Raw genomic sequence first — 8,721 nt, 5'->3', positions numbered from 1 at the left:
ATTTAAAGGAGGATGCGCCGAAATCCAAAGGCACGGAAACCAAGCCTAATCTTGAACAAATTGAACGACCAAAAACAAAACAAAACAGAAGCTCTCTCTTGAGCACAAAGCTGGAGAAACACGAAAGGGACAAAATAACGCTGACACAAACAATGGACCGACATACATTGCTTCTTCTTCAGCGAGGGAGGCAGGTTAGACGGCCATGAGGCATTTTGCTGCCACAGCCGCCCAAACACACCACCAGAGGGCGTCACAACCTCTTATAAACCCCCGTCACATGCAGAAATCACATCAGGGCCCACACCCTATGCCGGTCCTCCACACCCAATAAGGTCTGCAGAGACAACACTGACAGACCCGTAGTCCTCAACCTCTGAAAATAGGCCTCCCTCTCATGACCATACTGTCCACAGTGCAAAAGAACATGGCACACAGACTCAGGCTCCCCACAACCACACCTCCCGTCCACGTGTTTCCCCATTAAAACCAGCCTGCTTCGAAGACCACCATGCCCCAACCTCAACCGAGTGAGGACCACTGAGTCTCTCTTCCAAAGATCAAGGACCGACCCAAAGCCACCCACCAAACAATGTAACCCAAAACTCCACCATCCCACGATGCTGTCACGTTGAGAACGCAGGGGGATTTGACCCAAAATGCAGATACCAGAATGACTCAAGGCAGGAGTGGTTTAAGAAAAATAAATCCCTTTTATTAAAGGAGGATAGGTAAAAATCCAAAGGAGCAAAACCAATCTAATCTCGAAAAACACTGACAAAAACAAAACAGAAGCTCACTCATGAGCACGAACCTGGGAAAACTCGAGAGGGACAAAACAACGCTGACACATACAACAATGGACCGACAACACTGAGAGACACAGACAGGGTTATATACACAGGGGCTGGGTGAAAGGAGACAAGGGGCAGGTGTGCAGAGAATTAGGCACAGGTGAAACTAATGAGCTGAGGGGAGAAGCAGAAATAAACAGAAGAGAAAACCAAATCTAATCCTGCAAACCAAGCTACTAAAATGACCCTAACTTCACTTAAACATAGTAGAACAAAGACACAGGGAGATCTAAAACTAAGTAAATGAATGTTCTAAGTGGGGAGGGGAACACACACACTAAAGGAGACTAAAGAACTGAAATTCTAAACCTAAAGTGGAGAGACTGGAGAACATGAGGGAAACCAGGAGGGAGCTGGGGACAAAAAGGACTTGGGACTACAAGGGCACAGATCACTAGGGGACACCTGAGGGGAACCTGGAGAGAGCTGGGACCACTGGGACACAGAACATGACATACCTGCCACAATCTCATGGCCTCCCTGCCTATCGCTGAACAATACTCATTAGAGCCCATGGCAACCTCCAGGTCCACAACAGTACTCCTCAGCGCCGCCTTGGCCACAGAGTCCACCCTCTCATTGCCCACCACCTCCACATGGGCAGGAACCCAAACAAAACCAACTTCACAACCACAAGCCCGCAGATCATGCAGCATCACCCTGGCAGAAATCACCAGGTCTGGCCTAGAGCTAGAGCCAGACCCCGATAGAGCCTCCAACGGAGCAGCTGAATCAGAGCAGATAACAGCACGCTCCGGGACACACTCCTTCACCCAATGCAAGGCACATAAGATAGCCACCAACTCAGCCGTGAACACAGAACAATGGTCCCGGAGTCGACAACCAAAGCTGAAGCATAGGTGCTGGACCACCAAACCCCCTGCCACCCGACCACTATCAGGATCCTTCGAGCCATCCATATACAGCTGCAAATACAACCCCATAAAATCCCAAAAAACACCAGCCACCCCACCATCATGGCAATGCCCCAAAAAGGTAAAATCCATCTCTGGTACAGGCAGAAGCCAGGGCGGAACATCAGACCAGACCAGGCGCGAACTGACAGGCCAACCTAGGAAGCCCAAGGTGTCTTCTCTGTCCTGCCACCGGGCAGAAAATCCACCTTCACCAAACTGACCCTGCCCTCCAAACGCCCAGTGCTCGTCCAACAGGCCCGATGCAGGATAAGCATCACCCATACCCCTGACCCTCAACAGGTACCGGAGTCCCAGCTTGACTCGTCGAAACTGCAAGGGCATCTCACCCACATCAACCAGAAGGGCAGCAACTGGGGCTGACCTAAAAAAAAAAGCATTTGTACTCTCCAAGAGCCGGAAGAAGAAACGGGAGGTTCCGGCCCCGCTTCCAAAATGCCCCATCATCAGCAAACAAGGACCTCCCCAAATCACTGCCCAAGAAGTCAAACAAGCCATTGACCATGACATTAAAAAGCACCGGGCTAATCACACTCCCCATGAGGAACTCCATTCTCCACCCCCACAGAAAACGACAACACAAATCCCACCCTAACCTGAATCATCCTATCATGGAGAAAGCCCCTGATCCAGCACAACATTCTCCCACGAACCCCAGCCAAGTACCGAGAAATTAAAAGCCCGTGTCTCCAAAGCATATCATAAGTCTTTTCAATGTCAAGGAACACCGCCAACACTGCCTCCCTATTCACCAAAGTCCACCTAACGTCCAGATCCAGAGGTGCCACCGCATCCATCGTGGACCGCCCCAGCCGAAACCCCCTCTGGCAACAAGCAAAAAAGCCACCATGCTCCAGGAAGTACACCAACCTTGAGGTGACCATGCACTCCATAATTTTACAGACAACAGACGTCAGAGCTATAGGTCTATAGGAGTCCGGGGAACCAGGGGGCCTACCCGGTTTCAAAAAAGTAAGAACAGCAGAGTGACTCCACTCAGCAGGCAAACAGCCCGATTCCCACACAGCATTGTACAAGGACAAAAGCTCCTCCAGGAAGAGACCACCTGCATTCCGAAGCAGCGGATACCCCAGACCATCCCTCCCAGGGCAAGTATCCCCCCCAGACCGAACAGCTGACTGCAGCTCATCCATAGAAAAAAAAACAGGTTCAAGTCACAAGCAATATCCCCAGATTCCCATATACCAGCCACGTAATGCTCCACCAACCTAGCCCTGGCAGCACAGTCGTCAGCTGAGATACCCACTGAACTATGAACCCCCTGAAAATGAATGGCCAGCAAGTTCGCCTTATCCACATCCCGTATTGCCAGTCCACCCCCAACGCCCAGTACAGGAACCCCCGAAAGCACCTGTACTCCGACATCCAAAGGACCATGCGTCACAACATCCTCACATTGGTCCGGCGCCCCAGCCCACCACAGAAGTCCCTCTAACCAGCCCACTTCACAGCTCTCACTACTCTGCGAGCCTGAGCCATCAGCATTTTATAAGCAAGCACATTGACCTCCAAAGGGTGCACCCTGAGCAACAGAAACACCCTGTTCCTAGCCCGAATAGCCACATCACAGGCCTCGGTCCACCACAGGACCATAGACCTCCCAGCAGGGACGCGCTTCCTAGGAATGTGGGCCTCTGCCACCGATCGCACACACCCAGAATCAGCTGAACACCAGGCGTCACTGCCCTTCAACTGACAAATCGCATCCTCCAATTCCTGCATATAGAGGGGCCAACGGGCATGTTTAAAATTGAACCCCATAACCAAGGAACGAGGTTCAGACACCAAGCCCCAACCAAACCAACTCAGCATAGGCACATGGTCACTCCCCATAGCTAGGTGAAACAACACCTTCCACCCCCCAGCCACTGCTGCCAGTTCAGCTGAAACAATCGTCAGATCTAACCCCGATGAACATTGACCACCTCCCTGAAACCAAGTAGGACTCTCATCATTTAACACCACAAAGCCCTTCTTGTCCAAAAGGTCCTCCAGGACCCTCCCATTCCCATCCATCCCTCAGGTCCCCCACAACCCACTATGAATCCCCGACCCACAAAATCAACAAGGAAGCACCCTGAAACAGCCCTCGGAGAGCCTCACCCGCCAAGCCCAAACCTGGGTTACAAAAGTTCCCCACTAAAACCACCCCCTATCAGGCCACACTTCAACCACCACACACTCAAGACCTGAGTCAACACACCGCCGACGATACTGCAGTCCCTCTGCAAGAAACGTGGCACAACCCCCAGCGGACTTACTCACCCTGTCTGCTCTCACACACTGATGTCCACACAATTTTAAATCCAAGCAAGGCTTCAGCCGCGTCTCCTGCACGCAAATGGCGTCCGGTCGGACATCCAGGTCCCCTACGGCCTTCTTAAACTCCTGACCATTGGCTACCAGACTCCTGGCATTCCATTGCAGGACCTGAAAAACCATAACTAAGAACCACCCCCAACACACCACCACCCTCACTTGATGACCCTTCTCCTCCAGCCATCAAATCCACACCCAAACCACCACGAACACCTGGACCACCAACCCCCCGTGCACAAGCCGCACCCCACACTTCCCCAGGATCTACACCAGAAAAGCCCAGGAGCTGCTCAGCCACAGCAGTTACCTCCCTCGCTGGTGTGAGGGGTTGTGCCATGGTCTGCCTGAGTGTTCGTGGCAACCGGGTCTGGGGGTTTAAGTTTCAGACATCTGCCTGATAGATCCCGGTGGCTGCCTGGTGGGGTCTGGGTCCCTGGGCTCTGCTGGGTCCCCGGCGGGGGTGGTCGCTCCTGGGTCCCGGGTCGCTGGGTCCCGGGCTCGGCCGGCTAGGGGGTGGGAGGCTGCGGGCGGGCCTGTGGGCTTGCCGCTGATGTCTCCCGGGACTCTGCCGGTTGCTGGTTGTGCCCCCCCCGGGGCAATCCTCTGAGCCTCTCAGGGGGGGGGGGGGGGGGGGGGGGCTTCCTGGTTGCGGTCTCCTTGGGGTTCCTGTGTTCTGGGGCAGCGCCTGGATCTCTGGGACTTGGAGCTCCCCCCGTCTCCTGCGCATCTTTGGGGGGCGGATCTGTGGTCCCTCACACTCTCTGTTGGACGCTCCTATAGAGAAACCTTACATAAACAAGCGCGTGTACACACACAGGTGCTCACATGGTGCTCTCAAAAGTATGGGCTTGGGAACGTTAAACACAGGTCTTAAGACTATGGTTGGCACTTAATGCACCAGAAAAGCCCAGGAGCTGCTCAGCCACAGCAGTTACCTCCCGCGCTGCCTCCGATTTACTAGCCCCACCATCTTCACCCCCCACATCTCCTCCACCACAAAAAGCGAAAAACAGCTTCCGATCCACCACTGCAACCCCACTGCTCCCTCGAGCCACCTCGCCCCCTCCAACCGGTGCCTCGCCGCTCAGACCTGCCACAGGCGACCCCACCATACCCTCACCTGATTGCCGACGAACAGCCTCAGCAAAAGAAACCTCGTGGTGCGACCTATAGTCCTCCACAGCCACCTCCTCCCTGTAAAAAGTATAACCCCTAAAAGTGGCCTGATGCGCACCACCACAATTGGAGCACCGAAAAGCCGCCACACACTGGAGGCCATCATGTTCGCCACCACACCTTTTACACCTCAGACCCTCCTTACAGACACCAGCCACATGCTCAAATCTTTTACACTGAAAGCAACGCAGCGGGACCTTCTCAAAGCCCTGACAGAGTAACTTAGAAAACCCAACATAACGCAGTCAGGTAACGCCAACCCTCCAAACGTTATCAGCAAGGGAGTCGACCCACTAGCATTAAAGCCCAGCCTCCGCATGGCCACAACTGAGTCCCCTCTACGATTGTGCAACTCAGACTCTGACACATCATTAGGAACGTTGTAAACCACCGCCTTAACATCAACCGCAACACTCTGCACAGAAACGTCAACTCCCACGTCCAAAAACTGCTCAAGCTGAAGTGCCTTATCCCGCTGCTCCACCTAACGACACACAATGGACAACACACCACCAGGCAGGATCGCGGCATCCACCACATCACCAACCTTCTCCCACAGCTCTTTAGACACCCGAAGCGCTCGCAAGCGTACAACCATTTACAACATTTAAAACACTATTAGACACTCATTTATACAGTTCATCAGCAAAAAAAGTTGATTTAGACGTTACTTGCTCTTTAACTAAATGGGGGAGGAACACATTGTATAAAAGGGAGAAACTGACTGGATAATCTAACTATACAGAGAACTAAAGATAAGAGAACTAATAAACCTGAAACTATACAACAGAACAAACACTAAATCCATGAGGGTACTAAACTAAATGGGATGGGATGGGATAACTAAGTATAAAGTGACAAGGGGGAAACATGAGGGAAACCTGGAGGAAGCTGGGAACTATAAGGACACAGAACATGACACATGGTTTAGGGGAAGGATACAGAAAGCTGTCTCAGAGAGTTCAGCTGTCTGTTTCCACAGTTAGGAACATATTGAGGATATGGAAGACCACAAGAGCAATTCAAGTTAAGGCACCGAGTAGCAGAACAAGAAATATCTGGAATAAACCGAAGTGAAGAATGGTGAGTCAACCCACAGACCAGCACAAAGACCTACAACATCCTCTTGCTGCAGGTGGAGTCACTATCGTTTAACTGTTGGGTGCACTTTACACAAGGAGATGCTGCATGTGAGAGTGATGCAGAGAAAGTATTTTCTCCCCCTACAGCACAACTAGAGCTGCTTTAGGAATGCTAAAGCACATTTAGACAAACCAGCTTCATTTTAGTATAAGGTGCTGTGGACTGAAGAAACCAAAACTGAGTTATTTTGGCGTAACAAGCAGCATTATGCATGGAGGAAAGAGAACACAGCATTCCAAGAAAACACCTGCTACCTACAGTAAAACATGGTGGTGGTTTCATCATGCTGTGGGCTGTGTGGCCAGGGCAAGAACTGGGAATCTTGTTAAAGTTGAGGATTCCACTAAATATCGGCAGATTCTGGAGACCAATGTCCAGGAATCAGTACAAAGCTGAAGCTGCACCGGGGCTGGATCTTTCAACAAGACAACAAGACCCTAAACACTGCTCAACATCTACTGAGGCATTCATTTAGAGGAACAAGTAGAACGTTCTGGAATGGCCATCTCAATCCCCAGACCTGAATATTATTGATAATCTGTGGTGTGAGTTAAAGATCAAGTCAGCCCCAAACAAACTTTTTTTTGCTGATAAACTAAATAAACGAGTGTCTGATCATGCTGCAGACACGTGTAGTCAATAATTTGGCACTTCAGTGCATCTTAGTTAAAATTTAAATATTCTGCCTAGAACTGGCAGTGTTGTGCCGTTGTCAGGTAAAAACTCTGCACTGTATTTGAATTTAAATCTGCCACCGCTATTGGCTAAATGGTTTACTATGATGTAAACTGGTACATTATGATGTCACAATGCTGTCTTGAGCCTGTGTGTGTGTGTATTTATGAGCAGCTCCGCCCTCTCGGTCTGCCAGGCAACAGCATTTGTTGCATTTTTCAAACATGAAGTGAGAGTGGAGTTAGACTCTGGTAGGGGGAGACTTGCTCATTAAAGAGAGGTGTCCATTCTCAGGAGCCATTAGACATGAATGAACTGGAGATATTTTGTAAAGAAGAACAGTCCAAAATACCTTCAACCTGAATCCAGACTCACATTGGGAGATATAGGAAGTGTTTAGAGGCTGTTACTACTGCAAAAGGAGGATCTACTAAATATTGAGTTCATTTCTTTTTTGTGGTACCCAAATGTATGCACCTGCCTAATTTTTTAAAACAATTATTGCACACTTTCTGTAAATCCTATGAACTTTGTTTCACTTCTCAAATACCACTGTGTGTGTCTCCTATATGATATATTTCACTGGAAGTTTTTAATCCTGAAAACCAATGTTTTTTACAGGGAAATCATGAATTTTCACATCCCACTGTAGATTTTAATGAATTAAAGACAAAGAAACAGGTTGAAGAACGACAGCCACTTTCCAGCAATTATGGGATGTGGAAGTAACAGGTGTAGGAGGGTAACCCAGACATTCCTCACTACAGTAACACTTAGTGCTTCCTGGGGATCCCAATGTGTTCCAGGACCATTCCTTTGGCTTTGGCTCAAATCCATTTATGGTGGTTTTTATCCCATCCTGTCTAAGTCCACGACAGAACAAAATAACCACTACTTAATATTTTCTTTGTCATTACAAGAATAAAACCAGATCCATGCCCAGATTCGATTATCTACTCAGTGGCTCCCAAGCTGGGGTCTGTGACACCCCCCCCCCCCCCCCCAAGGGGGGGTCCCTGCAATTTTCCAGGGGGTCCCCACAATTTAGTCAGTGCTGAGGTTGTGAGCTTACTAAGATTATATTTGTAAAAATGGCATTTATCAAATATCAGTATCACACCCAATAGTATAATCATAAGTACACTCAACAAAATGTGCACGCTCCCTCAATGCTTGTGGCATCTGTGGCATTTTGCTGTGAGACAAAACTGCACATTCCAGGGTGGCCTTTTATTGTGGGCAGTATAAGGTACACCTGTGCACTACTTATGATGTCGGATCAGCATCTTGATGTGGCACACCTGTGAGGCGGGATGGATTATCTCAGCAAAGCACAGGTGCTCACTATCACACATTTAGACTGATTTGTGAACAATGTTTGAGAGAAATTGTGATATTGTGTTCTGGAATGAATTTTAGATCTTTAAGTCCATCTCATGAAAATCCATGCTTTCGTTCTTTTTTAAACACAGAAACAGTTTTGTTTACCTGTTTGTAGCTACGGTTTCGCCGACAGCTGCCGGCTTCTTCAGGCTGACGCTGATGGTGGCGCGTCACTTCCTTCTCCGTTTATCTGCGGGCAGCAGAGGACGTTGTCG

Source organism: Nothobranchius furzeri, chromosome 2 (assembly GCF_043380555.1).
Source record: "Nothobranchius furzeri strain GRZ-AD chromosome 2, NfurGRZ-RIMD1, whole genome shotgun sequence".
In the NCBI taxonomy this organism is placed as follows: domain Eukaryota; kingdom Metazoa; phylum Chordata; class Actinopteri; order Cyprinodontiformes; family Nothobranchiidae; genus Nothobranchius; species Nothobranchius furzeri.
Note: the sequence above shows the minus strand (reverse complement) of the source record.